General features: G+C 40.7%; 27 non-coding genes and 1 pseudogene across 27 annotated transcripts; all 28 read right to left on the reverse strand.

The window, feature by feature from the left end:
• Positions 1 to 525: 525 nt before the first annotated feature.
• Positions 526 to 644, reverse strand: LOC141304941 (5S ribosomal RNA). Its single transcript, XR_012344336.1, has one exon. It is a non-coding gene; the product is annotated as a 5S ribosomal RNA (ribosomal RNA).
• Positions 645 to 1397: 753 nt separating this feature from the next.
• LOC141317165 (5S ribosomal RNA) lies at positions 1398 to 1516 on the reverse strand. The gene has a single exon (XR_012351740.1). It is a non-coding gene; the product is annotated as a 5S ribosomal RNA (ribosomal RNA).
• Positions 1517 to 2269: 753 nt separating this feature from the next.
• LOC141304952 (5S ribosomal RNA) lies at positions 2270 to 2388 on the reverse strand. The gene has a single exon (XR_012344337.1). It is a non-coding gene; the product is annotated as a 5S ribosomal RNA (ribosomal RNA).
• Positions 2389 to 3141: 753 nt separating this feature from the next.
• On the reverse strand, positions 3142 to 3260 carry LOC141311963 (5S ribosomal RNA). The gene has a single exon (XR_012349188.1). It is a non-coding gene; the product is annotated as a 5S ribosomal RNA (ribosomal RNA).
• A 753-nt stretch (positions 3261 to 4013) lies between these two features.
• Positions 4014 to 4132, reverse strand: LOC141304963 (5S ribosomal RNA). The gene has a single exon (XR_012344338.1). It is a non-coding gene; the product is annotated as a 5S ribosomal RNA (ribosomal RNA).
• Positions 4133 to 4885: 753 nt separating this feature from the next.
• Positions 4886 to 5004, reverse strand: LOC141304974 (5S ribosomal RNA). Its single transcript, XR_012344339.1, has one exon. It is a non-coding gene; the product is annotated as a 5S ribosomal RNA (ribosomal RNA).
• Positions 5005 to 5757: 753 nt separating this feature from the next.
• On the reverse strand, positions 5758 to 5876 carry LOC141304985 (5S ribosomal RNA). The gene has a single exon (XR_012344340.1). It is a non-coding gene; the product is annotated as a 5S ribosomal RNA (ribosomal RNA).
• Positions 5877 to 5960: 84 nt separating this feature from the next.
• On the reverse strand, positions 5961 to 6079 carry LOC141305007 (5S ribosomal RNA). The gene has a single exon (XR_012344342.1). It is a non-coding gene; the product is annotated as a 5S ribosomal RNA (ribosomal RNA).
• Positions 6080 to 6832: 753 nt separating this feature from the next.
• LOC141346321 (5S ribosomal RNA) lies at positions 6833 to 6951 on the reverse strand (annotated as a pseudogene).
• Positions 6952 to 7035: 84 nt separating this feature from the next.
• Positions 7036 to 7154, reverse strand: LOC141305018 (5S ribosomal RNA). Its single transcript, XR_012344343.1, has one exon. It is a non-coding gene; the product is annotated as a 5S ribosomal RNA (ribosomal RNA).
• A 753-nt stretch (positions 7155 to 7907) lies between these two features.
• Positions 7908 to 8026, reverse strand: LOC141305029 (5S ribosomal RNA). Its single transcript, XR_012344344.1, has one exon. It is a non-coding gene; the product is annotated as a 5S ribosomal RNA (ribosomal RNA).
• Positions 8027 to 8779: 753 nt separating this feature from the next.
• On the reverse strand, positions 8780 to 8898 carry LOC141317823 (5S ribosomal RNA). Its single transcript, XR_012352177.1, has one exon. It is a non-coding gene; the product is annotated as a 5S ribosomal RNA (ribosomal RNA).
• Positions 8899 to 9651: 753 nt separating this feature from the next.
• On the reverse strand, positions 9652 to 9770 carry LOC141305040 (5S ribosomal RNA). Its single transcript, XR_012344345.1, has one exon. It is a non-coding gene; the product is annotated as a 5S ribosomal RNA (ribosomal RNA).
• Positions 9771 to 9854: 84 nt separating this feature from the next.
• Positions 9855 to 9973, reverse strand: LOC141305052 (5S ribosomal RNA). Its single transcript, XR_012344346.1, has one exon. It is a non-coding gene; the product is annotated as a 5S ribosomal RNA (ribosomal RNA).
• A 753-nt stretch (positions 9974 to 10726) lies between these two features.
• On the reverse strand, positions 10727 to 10845 carry LOC141318129 (5S ribosomal RNA). The gene has a single exon (XR_012352463.1). It is a non-coding gene; the product is annotated as a 5S ribosomal RNA (ribosomal RNA).
• A 754-nt stretch (positions 10846 to 11599) lies between these two features.
• On the reverse strand, positions 11600 to 11718 carry LOC141318188 (5S ribosomal RNA). Its single transcript, XR_012352519.1, has one exon. It is a non-coding gene; the product is annotated as a 5S ribosomal RNA (ribosomal RNA).
• A 753-nt stretch (positions 11719 to 12471) lies between these two features.
• On the reverse strand, positions 12472 to 12590 carry LOC141305063 (5S ribosomal RNA). Its single transcript, XR_012344347.1, has one exon. It is a non-coding gene; the product is annotated as a 5S ribosomal RNA (ribosomal RNA).
• A 753-nt stretch (positions 12591 to 13343) lies between these two features.
• LOC141318128 (5S ribosomal RNA) lies at positions 13344 to 13462 on the reverse strand. The gene has a single exon (XR_012352462.1). It is a non-coding gene; the product is annotated as a 5S ribosomal RNA (ribosomal RNA).
• A 753-nt stretch (positions 13463 to 14215) lies between these two features.
• On the reverse strand, positions 14216 to 14334 carry LOC141305074 (5S ribosomal RNA). The gene has a single exon (XR_012344348.1). It is a non-coding gene; the product is annotated as a 5S ribosomal RNA (ribosomal RNA).
• A 753-nt stretch (positions 14335 to 15087) lies between these two features.
• On the reverse strand, positions 15088 to 15206 carry LOC141318317 (5S ribosomal RNA). Its single transcript, XR_012352640.1, has one exon. It is a non-coding gene; the product is annotated as a 5S ribosomal RNA (ribosomal RNA).
• An 84-nt stretch (positions 15207 to 15290) lies between these two features.
• On the reverse strand, positions 15291 to 15409 carry LOC141318309 (5S ribosomal RNA). Its single transcript, XR_012352632.1, has one exon. It is a non-coding gene; the product is annotated as a 5S ribosomal RNA (ribosomal RNA).
• Positions 15410 to 16162: 753 nt separating this feature from the next.
• Positions 16163 to 16281, reverse strand: LOC141305085 (5S ribosomal RNA). Its single transcript, XR_012344349.1, has one exon. It is a non-coding gene; the product is annotated as a 5S ribosomal RNA (ribosomal RNA).
• A 753-nt stretch (positions 16282 to 17034) lies between these two features.
• On the reverse strand, positions 17035 to 17153 carry LOC141305096 (5S ribosomal RNA). The gene has a single exon (XR_012344350.1). It is a non-coding gene; the product is annotated as a 5S ribosomal RNA (ribosomal RNA).
• A 753-nt stretch (positions 17154 to 17906) lies between these two features.
• Positions 17907 to 18025, reverse strand: LOC141317972 (5S ribosomal RNA). Its single transcript, XR_012352317.1, has one exon. It is a non-coding gene; the product is annotated as a 5S ribosomal RNA (ribosomal RNA).
• A 753-nt stretch (positions 18026 to 18778) lies between these two features.
• Positions 18779 to 18897, reverse strand: LOC141305107 (5S ribosomal RNA). Its single transcript, XR_012344351.1, has one exon. It is a non-coding gene; the product is annotated as a 5S ribosomal RNA (ribosomal RNA).
• Positions 18898 to 19650: 753 nt separating this feature from the next.
• On the reverse strand, positions 19651 to 19769 carry LOC141305129 (5S ribosomal RNA). The gene has a single exon (XR_012344353.1). It is a non-coding gene; the product is annotated as a 5S ribosomal RNA (ribosomal RNA).
• A 753-nt stretch (positions 19770 to 20522) lies between these two features.
• LOC141305140 (5S ribosomal RNA) lies at positions 20523 to 20641 on the reverse strand. Its single transcript, XR_012344354.1, has one exon. It is a non-coding gene; the product is annotated as a 5S ribosomal RNA (ribosomal RNA).
• An 84-nt stretch (positions 20642 to 20725) lies between these two features.
• LOC141305151 (5S ribosomal RNA) lies at positions 20726 to 20844 on the reverse strand. Its single transcript, XR_012344355.1, has one exon. It is a non-coding gene; the product is annotated as a 5S ribosomal RNA (ribosomal RNA).
• Positions 20845 to 21206: the final 362 nt, after the last annotated feature.

The following is a 21206-nucleotide window of genomic DNA, read 5'->3' on the forward strand; positions in this document are numbered from 1 at the left end:
TGGTTTAAATAGATTTGGTTTATTTACAAGGTTCACATAAAAGACTTTAAAACAACACGATAAAACGAGGTAAACGCTGTTAAAAGAATACAGTTCATTTGTCCATACCCTAAAAACAGTCCAAGAATCCCAGTGTGTTGATAAGTCCAATGTGAGTGTCCACCGGTGTATATACAATCCACAGAAAGTGTAATCCAAAGTTTGCAGGTGGTGAATGGAAAGGTGAGCTCTAAAATTAGCAACTCCTCAATCCAACAGTTTGGTGACTGTCCTTTGTTTGTCATGCTGCTCTCTTATACAGTTGTACTTCCTGCTTCCTGTCATGTGTCTAGTCACATGGCAGGCCAACCATCCATTTTTTAAAGACACACACTCACTTAAAATGTTAAGAGTAATAAAATGGCCTAAAAAACATGTAAAACACTTAAAACTCTATAATACATTTAAATGATTGTAATAAATAGAGCGGTAAAACACGTCTTTCTAAAAGCCAGCATATTATATAAATAGTGAAGAAAAGGCAAAAGCTTACAGCACCTGGTATTCCCAGGCGGTCTCCCATCCAAGTACTAAGCAGGCCCGACGCTGCTTAGCTTCCGAGATCAGACGAGATCGGGCGCTCTCAGCGCGGTATGGCCGTAAGCGAGGGCTGCTCCAAAAAGTGGGCTATTTAAAGATCAGCCTCCGTAAAAGCCAGCATATTATATAAATAGTGAAGAAAAGGCAAAAGCTTACAGCACCTGGTATTCCCAGGCGGTCTCCCATCCAAGTGTAACAATCGGCCTTATCAGCCGAGTTACAAGACTAAAATGGGGTCAGATTTAACTGTGAGAGATGACTAGTGGTTAAAAGAATGAGACATAAAAGAAGATTGGTTTAAATAGATTTGGTTTATTTACAAGGTTCACATAAAAGACTTTAAAACAACACGATAAAACGAGGTAAACGCTGTTAAAAGAATACAGTTCATTTGTCCATACCCTAAAAACAGTCCAAGAATCCCAGTGTGTTGATAAGTCCAATGTGAGTGTCCACCGGTGTATATACAATCCACAGAAAGTGTAATCCAAAGTTTGCAGGTGGTGAATGGAAAGGTGAGCTCTAAAATTAGCAACTCCTCAATCCAACAGTTTGGTGACTGTCCTTTGTTTGTCATGCTGCTCTCTTATACAGTTGTACTTCCTGCTTCCTGTCATGTGTCTAGTCACATGGCAGGCCAACCATCCATTTTTTAAAGACACACACTCACTTAAAATGTTAAGAGTAATAAAATGGCCTAAAAAACATGTAAAACACTTAAAACTCTATAATACATTTAAATGATTGTAATAAATAGAGGGGTAAAACACGTCTTTCTAAAAGCCAGCATATTATATAAATAGTGAAGAAAAGGCAAAAGCTTACAGCACCTGGTATTCCCAGGCGGTCTCCCATCCAAGTACTAAGCAGGCCCGACGCTGCTTAGCTTCCGAGATCATACGAGATCGGGCGCTCTCAGCGCGGTATGGCCGTAAGCGAGGGCTGCTCCAAAAAGTGGGCTATTTAAAGATCAGCCTCCGTAAAAGCCAGCATATTATATAAATAGTGAAGAAAAGGCAAAAGCTTACAGCACCTGGTATTCCCAGGCGGTCTCCCATCCAAGTGTAACAATCGGCCTTATCAGCCGAGTTACAAGACTAAAATGGGGTCAGATTTAACTGTGAGAGATGACTAGTGGTTAAAAGAATGTGACATAAAAGAAGATTGGTTTAAATAGATTTGGTTTATTTACAAGGTTCACATAAAAGACTTTAAAACAACACGATAAAACGAGGTAAACGCTGTTAAAAGAATACAGTTCATTTGTCCATACCCTAAAAACAGTCCAAGAATCCCAGTGTGTTGATAAGTCCAATGTGAGTGTCCACCGGTGTATAAACAATCCACAGAAAGTGTAATCCAAAGTTTGCAGGTGGTGAATGGAAAGGTGAGCTCTAAAATTAGCAACTCCTCAATCCAACAGTTTGGTGACTGTCCTTTGTTTGTCATGCTGCTCTCTTATACAGTTGTACTTCCTGCTTCCTGTCATGTGTCTAGTCACATGGCAGGCCAACCATCCATTTTTTAAAGACACACACTCACTTAAAATGTTAAGAGTAATAAAATGGCCTAAAAAACATGTAAAACACTTGAAACTCTATAATACATTTAAATGATTGTAATAAATAGAGCGGTAAAACACGTCTTTCTAAAAGCCAGCATATTATATAAATAGTGAAGAAAAGGCAAAAGCTTACAGCACCTGGTATTCCCAGGCGGTCTCCCATCCAAGTACTAAGCAGGCCCGACGCTGCTTAGCTTCCGAGATCAGACGAGATCGGGCGCTCTCAGCGCGGTATGGCCGTAAGCGAGGGCTGCTCCAAAAAGTGGGCCATTTAAAGATCAGCCTCCGTAAAAGCCAGCATATTATATAAATAGTGAAGAAAAGGCAAAAGCTTACAGCACCTGGTATTCCCAGGCGGTCTCCCATCCAAGTGTAACAATCGGCCTTATCAGCCGAGTTACAAGACTAAAATGGGATCAGATTTAACTGTGAGAGGTGACTAGTGGTTAAAAGAATGAGACATAAAAGAAGATTGGTTTAAATAGATTTGGTTTATTTACAAGGTTCACATAAAAGACTTTAAAACAACACGATAAAACGAGGTAAACGCTGTTAAAAGAATACAGTTCATTTGTCCATACTCTAAAAACAGTCCAAGAATCCCAGTGTGTTGATAAGTCCAATGTGAGTGTCCACCGGTGTATATACAATCCACAGAAAGTGTAATCCAAAGTTTGCAGGTGGTGAATGGAAAGGTGAGCTCTAAAATTAGCAACTCCTCAATCCAACAGTTTGGTGACTGTCCTTTGTTTGTCATGCTGCTCTCTTATACAGTTGTACTTCCTGCTTCCTGTCATGTGTCTAGTCACATGGCAGGCCAACCATCCATTTTTTAAAGACACACACTCACTTAAAATGTTAAGAGTAATAAAATGGCCTAAAAAACATGTAAAACACTTAAAACTCTATAATACATTTAAATGATTGTAATAAATAGAGCGGTAAAACACGTCTTTCTAAAAGCCAGCATATTATATAAATAGTGAAGAAAAGGCAAAAGCTTACAGCACCTGGTATTCCCAGGCGGTCTCCCATCCAAGTACTAAGCGGGCCCGACGCTGCTTAGCTTCCGAGATCAGACGAGATCGGGCGCTCTCAGCGCGGTATGGCCGTAAGCGAGGGCTGCTCCAAAAAGTGGGCTATTTAAAGATCAGCCTCCGTAAAAGCCAGCATATTATATAAATAGTGAAGAAAAGGCAAAAGCTTACAGCACCTGGTATTGCCAGGCGGTCTCCCATCCAAGTGTAACAATCGGCCTTATCAGCCGAGTTACAAGACTAAAATGGGGTCAGATTTAACTGTGAGAGATGACTAGTGGTTAAAAGAATGAGACATAAAAGAAGATTGGTTTAAATAGATTTGGTTTATTTACAAGGTTCACATAAAAGACTTTAAAACAACACGATAAAACGAGGTAAACGCTGTTAAAAGAATACAGTTCATTTGTCCATACCCTAAAAACAGTCCAAGAATCCCAGTGTGTTGATAAGTCCAATGTGAGTGTCCACCGGTGTATATACAATCCACAGAAAGTGTAATCCAAAGTTTGCAGGTGGTGAATGGAAAGGTGAGCTCTAAAATTAGCAACTCCTCAATCCAACAGTTTGGTGACTGTCCTTTGTTTGTCATGCTGCTCTCTTATACAGTTGTACTTCCTGCTTCCTGTCATGTGTCTAGTCACATGGCAGGCCAACCATCCATTTTTTAAAGACACACACTCACTTAAAATGTTAAGAGTAATAAAATGGCCTAAAAAACATGTAAAACACTTAAAACTCTATAATACATTTAAATGATTGTAATAAATAGAGCGGTAAAACACGTCTTTCTAAAAGCCAGCATATTATATAAATAGTGAAGAAAAGGCAAAAGCTTACAGCACCTGGTATTCCCAGGCGGTCTCCCATCCAAGTACTAAGCAGGCCCGACGCTGCTTAGCTTCCGAGATCAGACGAGATCGGGCGCTCTCAGCGCGGTATGGCCGTAAGCGAGGGCTGCTCCAAAAAGTGGGCCATTTAAAGATCAGCCTCCGTAAAAGCCAGCATATTATATAAATAGTGAAGAAAAGGCAAAAGCATACAGCACCTGGTATTCCCAGGCGGTCTCCCATCCAAGTGTAACAATCGGCCTTATCAGCCGAGTTACAAGACTAAAATGGGATCAGATTTAACTGTGAGAGGTGACTAGTGGTTAAAAGAATGAGACATAAAAGAAGATTGGTTTAAATAGATTTGGTTTATTTACAAGGTTCACATAAAAGACTTTAAAACAACACGATAAAACGAGGTAAACGCTGTTAAAAGAATACAGTTCATTTGTCCATACCCTAAAAACAGTCCAAGAATCCCAGTGTGTTGATAAGTCCAATGTGAGTGTCCACCGGTGTATATACAATCCACAGAAAGTGTAATCCAAAGTTTGCAGGTGGTGAATGGAAAGGTGAGCTCTAAAATTAGCAACTCCTCAATCCAACAGTTTGGTGACTGTCCTTTGTTTGTCATGCTGCTCTCTTATACAGTTGTACTTCCTGCTTCCTGTCATGTGTCTAGTCACATGGCAGGCCAACCATCCATTTTTTAAAGACACACACTCACTTAAAATGTTAAGAGTAATAAAATGGCCTAAAAAACATGTAAAACACTTAAAACTCTATAATACATTTAAATGATTGTAATAAATAGAGCGGTAAAACACGTCTTTCTAAAAGCCAGCATATTATATAAATAGTGAAGAAAAGGCAAAAGCTTACAGCACCTGGTATTCCCAGGCGGTCTCCCATCCAAGTACTAAGCAGGCCCGACGCTGCTTAGCTTCCGAGATCAGACGAGATCGGGCGCTCTCAGCGCGGTATGGCCGTAAGCGAGGGCTGCTCCAAAAAGTGGGCCATTTAAAGATCAGCCTCCGTAAAAGCCAGCATATTATATAAATAGTGAAGAAAAGGCAAAAGCATACAGCACCTGGTATTCCCAGGCGGTCTCCCATCCAAGTGTAACAATCGGCCTTATCAGCCGAGTTACAAGACTAAAATGGGATCAGATTTAACTGTGAGAGGTGACTAGTGGTTAAAAGAATGAGACATAAAAGAAGATTGGTTTAAATAGATTTGGTTTATTTACAAGGTTCACATAAAAGACTTTAAAACAACACGATAAAACGAGGTAAACGCTGTTAAAAGAATACAGTTCATTTGTCCATACCCTAAAAACAGTCCAAGAATCCCAGTGTGTTGATAAGTCCAATGTGAGTGTCCACCGGTGTATATACAATCCACAGAAAGTGTAATCCAAAGTTTGCAGGTGGTGAATGGAAAGGTGAGCTCTAAAATTAGCAACTCCTCAATCCAACAGTTTGGTGACTGTCCTTTGTTTGTCATGCTGCTCTCTTATACAGTTGTACTTCCTGCTTCCTGTCATGTGTCTAGTCACATGGCAGGCCAACCATCCATTTTTTAAAGACACACACTCACTTAAAATGTTAAGAGTAATAAAATGGCCTAAAAAACATGTAAAACACTTAAAACTCTATAATACATTTAAATGATTGTAATAAATAGAGCGGTAAAACACGTCTTTCTAAAAGCCAGCATATTATATAAATAGTGAAGAAAAGGCAAAAGCTTACAGCACCTGGTATTCCCAGGCGGTCTCCCATCCAAGTACTAAGCAGGCCCGACGCTGCTTAGCTTCCGAGATCAGACGAGATCGGGCGCTCTCAGCGCGGTATGGCCGTAAGCGAGGGCTGCTCCAAAAAGTGGGCCATTTAAAGATCAGCCTCCGTAAAAGCCAGCATATTATATAAATAGTGAAGAAAAGGCAAAAGCTTACAGCACCTGGTATTCCCAGGCGGTCTCCCATCCAAGTACTAAGCAGGCCCGACGCTGCTTAGCTTCCGAGATCAGACGAGATCGGGCGCTCTCAGCGCGGTATGGCCGTAAGCGAGGGCTGCTCCAAACAGTGGGCTATTTAAAGATCAGCCTCCGTAAAAGCCAGCATATTATATAAATAGTGAAGAAAAGGCAAAAGCTTACAGCACCTGGTATTCCCAGGCGGTCTCCCATCCAAGTGTAACAATCGGCCTTATCAGCCGAGTTACAAGACTAAAATGGGGTCAGATTTAACTGTGAGAGATGACTAGTGGTTAAAAGAATGAGACATAAAAGAAGATTGGTTTAAATAGATTTGGTTTATTTACAAGGTTCACATAAAAGACTTTAAAACAACACGATAAAACGAGGTAAACGCTGTTAAAAGAATACAGTTCATTTGTCCATACCCTAAAAACAGTCCAAGAATCCCAGTGTGTTGATAAGTCCAATGTGAGTGTCCACCGGTGTATATACAATCCACAGAAAGTGTAATCCAAAGTTTGCAGGTGGTGAATGGAAAGGTGAGCTCTAAAATTAGCAACTCCTCAATCCAACAGTTTGGTGACTGTCCTTTGTTTGTCATGCTGCTCTCTTATACAGTTGTACTTCCTGCTTCCTGTCATGTGTCTAGTCACATGGCAGGCCAACCATCCATTTTTTAAAGACACACACTCACTTAAAATGTTAAGAGTAATAAAATGGCCTAAAAAACATGTAAAACACTTAAAACTCTATAATACATTTAAATGATTGTAATAAATAGAGCGGTAAAACACGTCTTTCTAAAAGCCAGCATATTATATAAATAGTGAAGAAAAGGCAAAAGCTTACAGCACCTGGTATTCCCAGGCGGGCTCCCTTCCAAGTACTAAGCAGGCCCGACGGTGCTTAGCTTCCGAGATCAGACGAGATCGGGCGCTCTCAGCGCTGTATGGCCGTAAGCGAGGGCTGCTCCAAAAAGTGGGCCATTTAAAGATCAGCCTCCGTAAAAGCCAGCATATTATATAAATAGTGAAGAAAAGGCAAAAGCTTACAGCACCTGGTATTCCCAGGCGGTCTCCCATCCAAGTACTAAGCAGGCCCGACGCTGCTTAGCTTCCGAGATCAGACGAGATCGGGCGCTCTCAGCGCGGTATGGCCGTAAGCGAGGGCTGCTCCAAAAAGTGGGCTATTTAAAGATCAGCCTCCGTAAAAGCCAGCATATTATATAAATAGTGAAGAAAAGGCAAAAGCTTATAGCACCTGGTATTCCCAGGCGGTCTCCCATCCAAGTGTAACAATCGGCCTTATCAGCCGAGTTACAAGACTAAAATGGGGTCAGATTTAACTGTGAGAGATGACTAGTGGTTAAAAGAATGAGACATAAAAGAAGATTGGTTTAAATAGATTTGGTTTATTTACAAGGTTCACATAAAAGACTTTAAAACAACACGATAAAACGAGGTAAACGCTGTTAAAAGAATACAGTTCATTTGTCCATACCCTAAAAACAGTCCAAGAATCCCAGTGTGTTGATAAGTCCAATGTGAGTGTCCACCGGTGTATATACAATCCACAGAAAGTGTAATCCAAAGTTTGCAGGTGGTGAATGGAAAGGTGAGCTCTAAAATTAGCAACTCCTCAGTCCAACAGTTTGGTGACTGTCCTTTGTTTGTCATGCTGCTCTCTTATACAGTTGTACTTCCTGCTTCCTGTCATGTGTCTAGTCACATGGCAGGCCAACCATCCATTTTTTAAAGACACACACTCACTTAAAATGTTAAGAGTAATAAAATGGCCTAAAAAACATGTAAAACACTTAAAACTCTATAATACATTTAAATGATTGTAATAAATAGAGCGGTAAAACACGTCTTTCTAAAAGCCAGCATATTATATAAATAGTGAAGAAAAGGCAAAAGCTTACAGCACCTGGTATTCCCAGGCGGTCTCCCATCCAAGTACTAAGCAGGCCCGACGCTGCTTAGCTTCCGAGATCAGACGAGATCGGGCGCTCTCAGCGCGGTATGGCCGTAAGCGAGGGCTGCTCCAAAAAGTGGGCCATTTAAAGATCAGCCTCCGTAAAAGCCAGCATATTATATAAATAGTGAAGAAAAGGCAAAAGCTTACAGCACCTGGTATTGCCAGGCGGTCTCCCATCCAAGTGTAACAATCGGCCTTATCAGCCGAGTTACAAGACTAAAATGGGGTCAGATTTAACTGTGAGAGATGACTAGTGGTTAAAAGAATGAGACATAAAAGAAGATTGGTTTAAATAGATTTGGTTTATTTACAAGGTTCACATAAAAGACTTTAAAACAACACGATAAAACGAGGTAAACGCTGTTAAAAGAATACAGTTCATTTGTCCATACCCTAAAAACAGTCCAAGAATCCCAGTGTGTTGATAAGTCCAATGTGAGTGTCCACCGGTGTATATACAATCCACAGAAAGTGTAATCCAAAGTTTGCAGGTGGTGAATGGAAAGGTGAGCTCTAAAATGAGCAACTCCTCAATCCAACAGTTTGGTGACTGTCCTTTGTTTGTCATGCTGCTCTCTTATACAGTTGTACTTCCTGCTTCCTGTCATGTGTCTAGTCACATGGCAGGCCAACCATCCATTTTTTAAAGACACACACTCACTTAAAATGTTAAGAGTAATAAAATGGCCTAAAAAACATGTAAAACACTTAAAACTCTATAATACATTTAAATGATTGTAATAAATAGAGGGGTAAAACACGTCTTTCTAAAAGCCAGCATATTATATAAATAGTGAAGAAAAGGCAAAAGCTTACAGCACCTGGTATTCCCAGGCGGTCTCCCATCCAAGTACTAAGCAGGCCCGACGCTGCTTAGCTTCCGAGATCAGACGAGATCGGGCGCTCTCAGCGCGGTACGGCCGTAAGCGAGGGCTGCTCCAAAAAGTGGGCTATTTAAAGATCAGCCTCCGTAAAAGCCAGCATATTATATAAATAGTGAAGAAAAGGCAAAAGCTTACAGCACCTGGTATTGCCAGGCGGTCTCCCATCCAAGTGTAACAATCGGCCTTATCAGCCGTGTTACAAGACTAAAATGGGGTCAGATTTAACTGTGAGAGATGACTAGTGGTTAAAAGAATGAGACATAAAAGAAGATTGGTTTAAATAGATTTGGTTTATTTACAAGGTTCACATAAAAGACTTTAAAACAACACGATAAAACGAGGTAAACGATGTTAAAAGAATACAGTTCATTTGTCCATACCCTAAAAACAGTCCAAGAATCCCAGTGTGTTGATAAGTCCAATGTGAGTGTCCACCGGTGTATATACAATCCACAGAAAGTGTAATCCAAAGTTTGCAGGTGGTGAATGGAAAGGTGAGCTCTAAAATTAGCAACTCCTCAATCCAACAGTTTGGTGACTGTCCTTTGTTTGTCATGCTGCTCTCTTATACAGTTGTACTTCCTGCTTCCTGTCATGTGTCTAGTCACATGGCAGGCCAACCATCCATTTTTTAAAGACACACACTCACTTAAAATGTTAAGAGTAATAAAATGGCCTAAAAAACATGTAAAACACTTAAAACTCTATAATACATTTAAATGATTGTAATAAATAGAGCGGTAAAACACGTCTTTCTAAAAGCCAGCATATTATATAAATAGTGAAGAAAAGGCAAAAGCTTACAGCACCTGGTATTCCCAGGCGGTCTCCCATCCAAGTACTAAGCAGGCCCGACGCTGCTTAGCTTCCGAGATCAGACGAGATCGGGCGCTCTCAGCGCGGTATGGCCGTAAGCGAGGGCTGCTCCAAAAAGTGGGCCATTTAAAGATCAGCCTCCGTAAAAGCCAGCATATTATATAAATAGTGAAGAAAAGGCAAAAGCTTACAGCACCTGGTATTCCCAGGCGGTCTCCCATCCAAGTACTAAGCAGGCCCGACGCTGCTTAGCTTCCGAGATCAGACGAGATCGGGCGCTCTCAGCGCGGTATGGCCGTAAGCGAGGGCTGCTCCAAACAGTGGGCTATTTAAAGATCAGCCTCCGTAAAAGCCAGCATATTATATAAATAGTGAAGAAAAGGCAAAAGCTTACAGCACCTGGTATTCCCAGGCGGTCTCCCATCCAAGTGTAACAATCGGCCTTATCAGCCGAGTTACAAGACTAAAATGGGGTCAGATTTAACTGTGAGAGATGACTAGTGGTTAAAAGAATGAGACATAAAAGAAGATTGGTTTAAATAGATTTGGTTTATTTACAAGGTTCACATAAAAGACTTTAAAACAACACGATAAAACGAGGTAAACGCTGTTAAAAGAATACAGTTCATTTGTCCATACCCTAAAAACAGTCCAAGAATCCCAGTGTGTTGATAAGTCCAATGTGAGTGTCCACCGGTGTATATACAATCCACAGAAAGTGTAATCCAAAGTTTGCAGGTGGTGAATGGAAAGGTGAGCTCTAAAATTAGCAACTCCTCAATCCAACAGTTTGGTGACTGTCCTTTGTTTGTCATGCTGCTCTCTTATACAGTTGTACTTCCTGCTTCCTGTCATGTGTCTAGTCACATGGCAGGCCAACCATCCATTTTTTAAAGACACACACTCACTTAAAATGTTAAGAGTAATAAAATGGCCTAAAAAACATGTAAAACACTTAAAACTCTATAATACATTTAAATGATTGTAATAAATAGAGCGGTAAAACACGTCTTTCTAAAAGCCAGCATATTATATAAATAGTGAAGAAAAGGCAAAAGCTTACAGCACCTGGTATTCCCAGGCGGTCTCCCATCCAAGTACTAAGCAGGCCCGACGGTGCTTAGCTTCCGAGATCAGACGAGATCGGGCGCTCTCAGCGCGGTATGGCCGTAAGCGAGGGCTGCTCCAAAAAGTGGGCCATTTAAAGATCAGCCTCCGTAAAAGCCAGCATATTATATAAATAGTGAAGAAAAGGCAAAAGCTTACAGCACCTGGTATTCCCAGGCGGTCTCCCATCCAAGTGTAACAATCGGCCTTATCAGCCGAGTTACAAGACTAAAATGGGATTAGATTTAACTGTGAGAGGTGACTAGTGGTTAAAAGAATGAGACATAAAAGAAGATTGGTTTAAATAGATTTGGTTTATTTACAAGGTTCACATAAAAGACTTTAAAACAACACGATAAAACGAGGTAAACGCTGTTAAAAGAATACAGTTCATTTGTCCATACCCTAAAAAACAGTCCAAGAATCCCAGTGTGTTGATAAATCCAATGTGAGTGTCCACCGGTGTATATACAATCCACAGAAAGTGTAATCCAAAGTTTGCAGGTGGTGAATGGAAAGGTGAGCTCTAAAATTAGCAACTCCTCAATCCAACAGTTTGGTGACTGTCCTTTGTTTGTCATGCTGCTCTCTTATACAGTTGTACTTCCTGCTTCCTGTCATGTGTCTAGTCACATGGCAGGCCAACCATCCATTTTTTAAAGACACACACTCACTTAAAATGTTAAGAGTAATAAAATGGCCTAAAAAACATGTAAAACACTTAAAACTCTATAATACATTTAAATGATTGTAATAAATAGAGCGGTAAAACACGTCTTTCTAAAAGCCAGCATATTATATAAATAGTGAAGAAAAGGCAAAAGCTTACAGCACCTGGTATTCCCAGGCGGTCTCCCATCCAAGTACTAAGCAGGACCGACGCTGCTTAGCTTCCGAGATCAGACGAGATCGGGCGCTCTCAGCGCGGTATGGCCGTAAGCGAGGGCTGCTCCAAAAAGTGGGCTATTTAAAGATCAGCCTCCGTAAAAGCCAGCATATTATATAAATAGTGAAGAAAAGGCAAAAGCTTACAGCACCTGGTATTCCCAGGCGGTCTCCCATCCAAGTGTAACAATCGGCCTTATCAGCCGAGTTACAAGACTAAAATGGGATCAGATTTAACTGTGAGAGGTGACTAGTGGTTAAAAGAATGAGACATAAAAGAAGATTGGTTTAAATAGATTTGGTTTATTTACAAGGTTCACATAAAAGACTTTAAAACAACACGATAAAACGAGGTAAACGCTGTTAAAAGAATACAGTTCATTTGTCCATACCCTAAAAACAGTCCAAGAATCCCATTGTGTTGATAAGTCCAATGTGAGTGTCCACCGGTGTATATACAATCCACAGAAAGTGTAATCCAAAGTTTGCAGGTGGTGAATGGAAAGGTGAGCTCTAAAATTAGCAACTCCTCAATCCAACAGTTTGGTGACTGTCCTTTGTTTGTCATGCTGCTCTCTTATACAGTTGTACTTCCTGCTTCCTGTCATGTGTCTAGTCACATGGCAGGCCAACCATCCATTTTTTAAAGACACACACTCACTTAAAATGTTAAGAGTAATAAAATGGCCTAAAAAACATGTAAAACACTTAAAACTCTATAATACATTTAAATGATTGTAATAAATAGAGGGGTAAAACACGTCTTTCTAAAAGCCAGCATATTATATAAATAGTGAAGAAAAGGCAAAAGCTTACAGCACCTGGTATTCCCAGGCGGTCTCCCATCCAAGTACTAAGCAGGCCCGACGCTGCTTAGCTTCCGAGATCAGACGAGATCGGGCGCTCTCAGCGCGGTATGGCCGTAAGCGAGGGCTGCTCCAAACAGTGGGCTATTTAAAGATCAGCCTCCGTAAAAGCCAGCATATTATATAAATAGTGAAGAAAAGGCAAAAGCTTACAGCACCTGGTATTCCCAGGCGGTCTCCCATCCAAGTGTAACAATCGGCCTTATCAGCCGAGTTACAAGACTAAAATGGGGTCAGATTTAACTGTGAGAGATGACTAGTGGTTAAAAGAATGAGACATAAAAGAAGATTGGTTTAAATAGATTTGGTTTATTTACAAGGTTCACATAAAAGACTTTAAAACAACACGATAAAACGAGGTAAACGCTGTTAAAAGAATACAGTTCATTTGTCCATACCCTAAAAACAGTCCAAGAATCCCAGTGTGTTGATAAGTCCAATGTGAGTGTCCACCGGTGTATATACAATCCACAGAAAGTGTAATCCAAAGTTTGCAGGTGGTGAATGGAAAGGTGAGCTCTAAAATTAGCAACTCCTCAATCCAACAGTTTGGTGACTGTCCTTTGTTTGTCATGCTGCTCTCTTATACAGTTGTACTTCCTGCTTCCTGTCATGTGTCTAGTCACATGGCAGGCCAACCATCCATTTTTTAAAGACACACACTCACTTAAAATGTTAAGAGTAATAAAATGGCCTAAAAAACATGTAAAACACTTAAAACTCTATAATACATTTAAATGATTGTAATAAATAGAGCGGTAAAACACGTCTTTCTAAAAGCCAGCATATTATATAAATAGTGAAGAAAAGGCAAAAGCTTACAGCACCTGGTATTCCCAGGCGGTCTCCCATCCAAGTACTAAGCAGGCCCGACGCTGCTTAGCTTCCGAGATCAGACGAGATCGGGCGCTCTCTGCGCGGTATGGCCGTAAGCGAGGGCTGCTCCAAAAAGTGGGCTATTTAAAGATCAGCCTCCGTAAAAGCCAGCATATTATATAAATAGTGAAGAAAAGGCAAAAGCTTACAGCACCTGGTATTGCCAGGCGGTCTCCCATCCAAGTGTAACAATCGGCCTTATCAGCCGTGTTACAAGACTAAAATGGGGTCAGATTTAACTGTGAGAGATGACTAGTGGTTAAAAGAATGAGACATAAAAGAAGATTGGTTTAAATAGATTTGGTTTATTTACAAGGTTCACATAAAAGACTTTAAAACAACACGATAAAACGAGGTAAACGCTGTTAAAAGAATACAGTTCATTTGTCCATACCCTAAAAACAGTCCAAGAATCCCAGTGTGTTGATAAGTCCAATGTGAGTGTCCACCGGTGTATATACAATCCACAGAAAGTGTAATCCAAAGTTTGCAGGTGGTGAATGGAAAGGTGAGCTCTAAAATTAGCAACTCCTCAATCCAACAGTTTGGTGACTGTCCTTTGTTTGTCATGCTGCTCTCTTATACAGTTGTACTTCCTGCTTCCTGTCATGTGTCTAGTCACATGGCAGGCCAACCATCCATTTTTTAAAGACACACACTCACTTAAAATGTTAAGAGTAATAAAATGGCCTAAAAAACATGTAAAACACTTAAAACTCTATAATACATTTAAATGATTGTAATAAATAGAGCGGTAAAACACGTCTTTCTAAAAGCCAGCATATTATATAAATAGTGAAGAAAAGGCAAAAGCTTACAGCACCTGGTATTCCCAGGCGGTCTCCCATCCAAGTACTAAGCAGGCCCGACGCTGCTTAGCTTCCGAGATCAGACGAGATCGGGCGCTCTCAGCGCGGTATGGCCGTAAGCGAGGGCTGCTCCAAACAGTGGGCTATTTAAAGATCAGCCTCCGTAAAAGCCAGCATATTATATAAATAGTGAAGAAAAGGCAAAAGCTTACAGCACCTGGTATTCCCAGGCGGTCTCCCATCCAAGTGTAACAATCGGCCTTATCAGCCGAGTTACAAGACTAAAATGGGGTCAGATTTAACTGTGAGAGATGACTAGTGGTTAAAAGAATGAGACATAAAAGAAGATTGGTTTAAATAGATTTGGTTTATTTACAAGGTTCACATAAAAGACTTTAAAACAACACGATAAAACGAGGTAAACGCTGTTAAAAGAATACAGTTCATTTGTCCATACCCTAAAAACAGTCCAAGAATCCCAGTGTGTTGATAAGTCCAATGTGAGTGTCCACCGGTGTATATACAATCCACAGAAAGTGTAATCCAAAGTTTGCAGGTGGTGAATGGAAAGGTGAGCTCTAAAATTAGCAACTCCTCAATCCAACAGTTTGGTGACTGTCCTTTGTTTGTCATGCTGCTCTCTTATACAGTTGTACTTCCTGCTTCCTGTCATGTGTCTAGTCACATGGCAGGCCAACCATCCATTTTTTAAAGACACACACTCACTTACAATGTTAAGAGTAATAAAATGGCCTAAAAAACATGTAAAACACTTAAAACTCTATAATACATTTAAATGATTGTAATAAATAGAGCGGTAAAACACGTCTTTCTAAAAGCCAGCATATTATATAAATAGTGAAGAAAAGGCAAAAGCTTACAGCACCTGGTATTCCCAGGCGGTCTCCCATCCAAGTACTAAGCAGGCCCGACGCTGCTTAGCTTCCGAGATCAGACGAGATCGGGCGCTCTCAGCGCGGTATGGCCGTAAGGGAGGGCTGCTCCAAAAAGTGGGCCATTTAAAGATCAGCCTCCGTAAAAGCCAGCATATTATATAAATAGTGAAGAAAAGGCAAAACCTTACAGCACCTGGTATTCCCAGGCGGTCTCCCATCCAAGTACTAAGCAGGCCCGACGCTGCTTAGCTTCCGAGATCAGACGAGATCGGGCGCTCTCAGCGCGGTATGGCCGTAAGCGAGGGCTGCTCCAAACAGTGGGCTATTTAAAGATCAGCCTCCGTAAAAGCCAGCATATTATATAAATAGTGAAGAAAAGGCAAAAGCTTACAGCACCTGGTATTCCCAGGCGGTCTCCCATCCAAGTGTAACAATCGGCCTTATCAGCCGAGTTACAAGACTAAAATGGGATTAGATTTAACTGTGAGAGGTGACTAGTGGTTAAAAGAATGAGACATAAAAGAAGATTGGTTTAAATAGATTTGGTTTATTTACAAGGTTCACATAAAAGACTTTAAAACAACACGATAAAACGAGGTAAACGCTGTTAAAAGAATACAGTTCATTTGTCCATACCCTAAAAACAGTCCAAGAATCCCAGTGTGTTGATAAGTCCAATGTGAGTGTCCACCGGTGTATATACAATCCACAGAAAGTGTAATCCAAAGTTTGCAGGTGGTGAATGGAAAGGTGAGCTCTAAAATTAGCAACTCCTCAATCCAACAGTTTGGTGACTGTCCTTTGTTTGTCATGCTGCTCTCTTATACAGTTGTACTTCCTGCTTCCTGTCATGTGTCTAGTCACATGGCAGGCCAACCATCCATTTTTTAAAGACACACACTCACTTAAAATGTTAAGAGTAATAAAATGGCCTAAAAAACATGTAAAACACTTAAAACTCTATAATACATTTAAATGATTGTAATAAATAGAGCGGTAAAACACGTCTTTCTAAAAGCCAGCATATTATATAAATAGTGAAGAAAAGGCAAAAGCTTACAGCACCTGGTATTCCCAGGCGGTCTCCCATCCAAGTACTAAGCAGGCCCGACGCTGCTTAGCTTCCGAGATCAGACGAGATCGGGCGCTCTCAGCGCGGTATGGCCGTAAGCGAGGGCTGCTCCAAAAAGTGGGCTATTTAAAGATCAGCCTCCGTAAAAGCCAGCATATTATATAAATAGTGAAGAAAAGGCAAAAGCTTACAGCACCTGGTATTCCCAGGCGGTCTCCCATCCAAGTGTAACAATCGGCCTTATCAGCCGAGTTACAAGACTAAAATGGGATCAGATTTAACTGTGAGAGGTGACTAGTGGTTAAAAGAATGAGACATAAAAGAAGATTGGTTTAAATAGATTTGGTTTATTTACAAGGTTCACATAAAAGACTTTAAAACAACACGATAAAACGAGGTAAACGCTGTTAAAAGAATACAGTTCATTTGTCCATACCCTAAAAACAGTCCAAGAATCCCAGTGTGTTGATAAGTCCAATGTGAGTGTCCACCGGTGTATATACAATCCACAGAAAGTGTAATCCAAAGTTTGCAGGTGGTGAATGGAAAGGTGAGCTCTAAAATTAGCAACTCCTCAATCCAACAGTTTGGTGACTGTCCTTTGTTTGTCATGCTGCTCTCTTATACAGTTGTACTTCCTGCTTCCTGTCATGTGTCTAGTCACATGGCAGGCCAACCATCCATTTTTTAAAGACACACACTCACTTAAAATGTTAAGAGTAATAAAATGGCCTAAAAAACATGTAAAACACTTAAAACTCTATAATACATTTAAATGATTGTAATAAATAGAGCGGTAAAACACGTCTTTCTAAAAGCCAGCATATTATATAAATAGTGAAGAAAAGGCAAAAGCTTACAGCACCTGGTATTCCCAGGCGGTCTCCCATCCAAGTACTAAGCAGGCCCGACGCTGCTTAGCTTCCGAGATCAGACGAGATCGGGCGCTCTCAGCGCGGTATGGCCGTAAGCGAGGGCTGCTCCAAAAAGTGGGCCATTTAAAGATCAGCCTCCGTAAAAGCCAGCATATTATATAAATAGTGAAGAAAAGGCAAAAGCATACAGCACCTGGTATTCCCAGGCGGTCTCCCATCCAAGTGTAACAATCGGCCTTATCAGCCGAGTTACAAGACTAAAATGGGATCAGATTTAACTGTGAGAGGTGACTAGTGGTTAAAAGAATGAGACATAAAAGAAGATTGGTTTAAATAGATTTGATTTATTTACAAGGTTCACATAAAAGACTTTAAAACAACACGATAAAACGAGGTAAACGCTGTTAAAAGAATACAGTTCATTTGTCCATACCCTAAAAACAGTCCAAGAATCCCAGTGTGTTGATAAGTCCAATGTGAGTGTCCACCGGTGTATATACAATCCACAGAAAGTGTAATCCAAAGTTTGCAGGTGGTGAATGGAAAGGTGAGCTCTAAAATTAGCAACTCCTCAATCCAACAGTTTGGTGACTGTCCTTTGTTTGTCATGCTGCTCTCTTATACAGTTGTACTTCCTGCTTCCTGTCATGTGTCTAGTCACATGGCAGGCCAACCATCCATTTTTTAAAGACACACACTCACTTAAAATGTTAAGAGTAATAAAATGGCCTAAAAAACATGTAAAACACTTAAAACTCTATAATACATTTAAATGATTGTAATAAATAGAGCGGTAAAACACGTCTTTCTAAAAGCCAGCATATTATATAAATAGTGAAGAAAAGGCAAAAGCTTACAGCACCTGGTATTCCCAGGCGGTCTCCCATCCAAGTACTAAGCAGGCCCGACGCTGCTTAGCTTCCAAGATCAGACGAGATCGGGCGCTCTCAGCGCGGTATGGCCGTAAGCGAGGGCTGCTCCAAAAAGTGGGCTATTTAAAGATCAGCCTCCGTAAAAGCCAGCATATTATATAAATAGTGAAGAAAAGGCAAAAGCTTACAGCACCTGGTATTCCCAGGCGGTCTCCCATCCAAGTGTAACAATCGGCCTTATCAGCCGAGTTACAAGACTAAAATGGGGTCAGATTTAACTGTGAGAGATGACTAGTGGTTAAAAGAATGAGACATAAAAGAAGATTGGTTTAAATAGATTTGGTTTATTTACAAGGTTCACATAAAAGACTTTAAAACAACACGATAAAAAGAGGTAAACGCTGTTAAAAGAATACAGTTCATTTGTCCATACCCTAAAAACAGTCCAAGAATCCCAGTGTGTTGATAAGTCCAATGTGAGTGTCCACCGGTGTATATACAATCCACAGAAAGTGTAATCCAAAGTTTGCAGGTGGTGAATGGAAAGGTGAGCTCTAAAATTAGCAACTCCTCAATCCAACAGTTTGGTGACTGTCCTTTGTTTGTCATGCTGCTCTCTTATACAGTTGTACTTCCTGCTTCCTGTCATGTGTCTAGTCACATGGCAGGCCAACCATCCATTTTTTAAAGACACACACTCACTTAAAATGTTAAGAGTAATAAAATGGCCTAAAAAACATGTAAAACACTTAAAACTCTATAATACATTTAAATGATTGTAATAAATAGAGCGGTAAAACACGTCTTTCTAAAAGCCAGCATATTATATAAATAGTGAAGAAAAGGCAAAAGCTTACAGCACCTGGTATTCCCAGGCGGTCTCCCATCCAAGTACTAAGCAGGCCCGACGCTGCTTAGCTTCCGAGATCAGACGAGATCGGGCGCTCTCAGCGCGGTATGGCCGTAAGCGAGGGCTGCTCCAAAAAGTGGGCCATTTAAAGATCAGCCTCCGTAAAAGCCAGCATATTATATAAATAGTGAAGAAAAGGCAAAAGCATACAGCACCTGGTATTCCCAGGCGGTCTCCCATCCAAGTGTAACAATCGGCCTTATCAGCCGAGTTACAAGACTAAAATGGGATCAGATTTAACTGTGAGAGGTGACTAGTGGTTAAAAGAATGAGACATAAAAGAAGATTGGTTTAAATAGATTTGGTTTATTTACAAGGTTCACATAAAAGACTTTAAAACAACACGATAAAACGAGGTAAACGCTGTTAAAAGAATACAGTTCATTTGTCCATACCCTAAAAACAGTCCAAGAATCCCAGTGTGTTGATAAGTCCAATGTGAGTGTCCACCGGTGTATATACAATCCACAGAAAGTGTAATCCAAAGTTTGCAGGTGGTGAATGGAAAGGTGAGCTCTAAAATTAGCAACTCCTCAATCCAACAGTTTGGTGACTGTCCTTTGTTTGTCATGCTGCTCTCTTATACAGTTGTACTTCCTGCTTCCTGTCATGTGTCTAGTCACATGGCAGGCCAACCATCCATTTTTTAAAGACACACACTCACTTAAAATGTTAAGAGTAATAAAATGGCCTAAAAAACATGTAAAACACTTAAAACTCTATAATACATTTAAATGATTGTAATAAATAGAGCGGTAAAACACGTCTTTCTAAAAGCCAGCATATTATATAAATAGTGAAGAAAAGGCAAAAGCTTACAGCACCTGGTATTCCCAGGCGGTCTCCCATCCAAGTACTAAGCAGGCCCGACGCTGCTTAGCTTCCGAGATCAGACGAGATCGGGCGCTCTCAGCGCGGTATGGCCGTAAGCGAGGGCTGCTCCAAAAAGTGGGCTATTTAAAGATCAGCCTCCGTAAAAGCCAGCATATTATATAAATAGTGAAGAAAAGGCAAAAGCTTACAGCACCTGGTATTCCCAGGCGGTCTCCCATCCAAGTGTAACAATCGGCCTTATCAGCCGAGTTACAAGACTAAAATGGGGTCAGATTTAACTGTGAGAGATGACTAGTGGTTAAAAGAATGAGACATAAAAGAAGATTGGTTTAAATAGATTTGGTTTATTTACAAGGTTCACATAAAAGACTTTAAAACAACACGATAAAAAGAGGTAAACGCTGTTAAAAGAATACAGTTCATTTGTCCATACCCTAAAAACAGTCCAAGAATCCCAGTGTGTTGATAAGTCCAATGTGAGTGTCCACCGGTGTATATACAATCCACAGAAAGTGTAATCCAAAGTTTGCAGGTGGTGAATGGAAAGGTGAGCTCTAAAATTAGCAACTCCTCAATCCAACAGTTTGGTGACTGTCCTTTGTTTGTCATGCTGCTCTCTTATACAGTTGTACTTCCTGCTTCCTGTCATGTGTCTAGTCACATGGCAGGCCAACCATCCATTTTTTAAAGACACACACTCACTTAAAATGTTAAGAGTAATAAAATGGCCTAAAAAACATGTAAAACACTTAAAACTCTATAATACATTTAAATGATTGTAATAAATAGAGCGGTAAAACACGTCTTTCTAAAAGCCAGCATATTATATAAATAGTGAAGAAAAGGCAAAAGCTTACAGCACCTGGTATTCCCAGGCGGTCTCCCATCCAAGTACTAAGCAGGCCCGACGCTGCTTAGCTTCCGAGATCAGACGAGATCGGGCGCTCTCAGCGCGGTATGGCCGTAAGCGAGGGCTGCTCCAAAAAGTGGGCCATTTAAAGATCAGCCTCCGTAAAAGCCAGCATATTATATAAATAGTGAAGAAAAGGCAAAAGCTTACAGCACCTGGTATTCCCAGGCGGTCTCCCATCCAAGTACTAAGCAGGCCCGACGCTGCTTAGCTTCCGAGATCAGACGAGATCGGGCGCTCTCAGCGCGGTATGGCCGTAAGCGAGGGCTGCTCCAAACAGTGGGCTATTTAAAGATCAGCCTCCGTAAAAGCCAGCATATTATATAAATAGTGAAGAAAAGGCAAAAGCTTACAGCACCTGGTATTCCCAGGCGGTCTCCCATCCAAGTGTAACAATCGGCCTTATCAGCCGAGTTACAAGACTAAAATGGGGTCAGATTTAACTGTGAGAGATGACTAGTGGTTAAAAGAATGAGACATAAAAGAAGATTGGTTTAAATAGATTTGGTTTATTTACAAGGTTCACATAAAAGACTTTAAAACAACACGATAAAACGAGGTAAACGCTGTTAAAAGAATACAGTTCATTTGTCCATACCCTAAAAACAGTCCAAGAATCCCAGT

This window comes from Garra rufa, chromosome 1 (assembly GCF_049309525.1).
Source record: "Garra rufa chromosome 1, GarRuf1.0, whole genome shotgun sequence".
NCBI classification, from domain to species: Eukaryota; Metazoa; Chordata; class Actinopteri; order Cypriniformes; family Cyprinidae; genus Garra; species Garra rufa.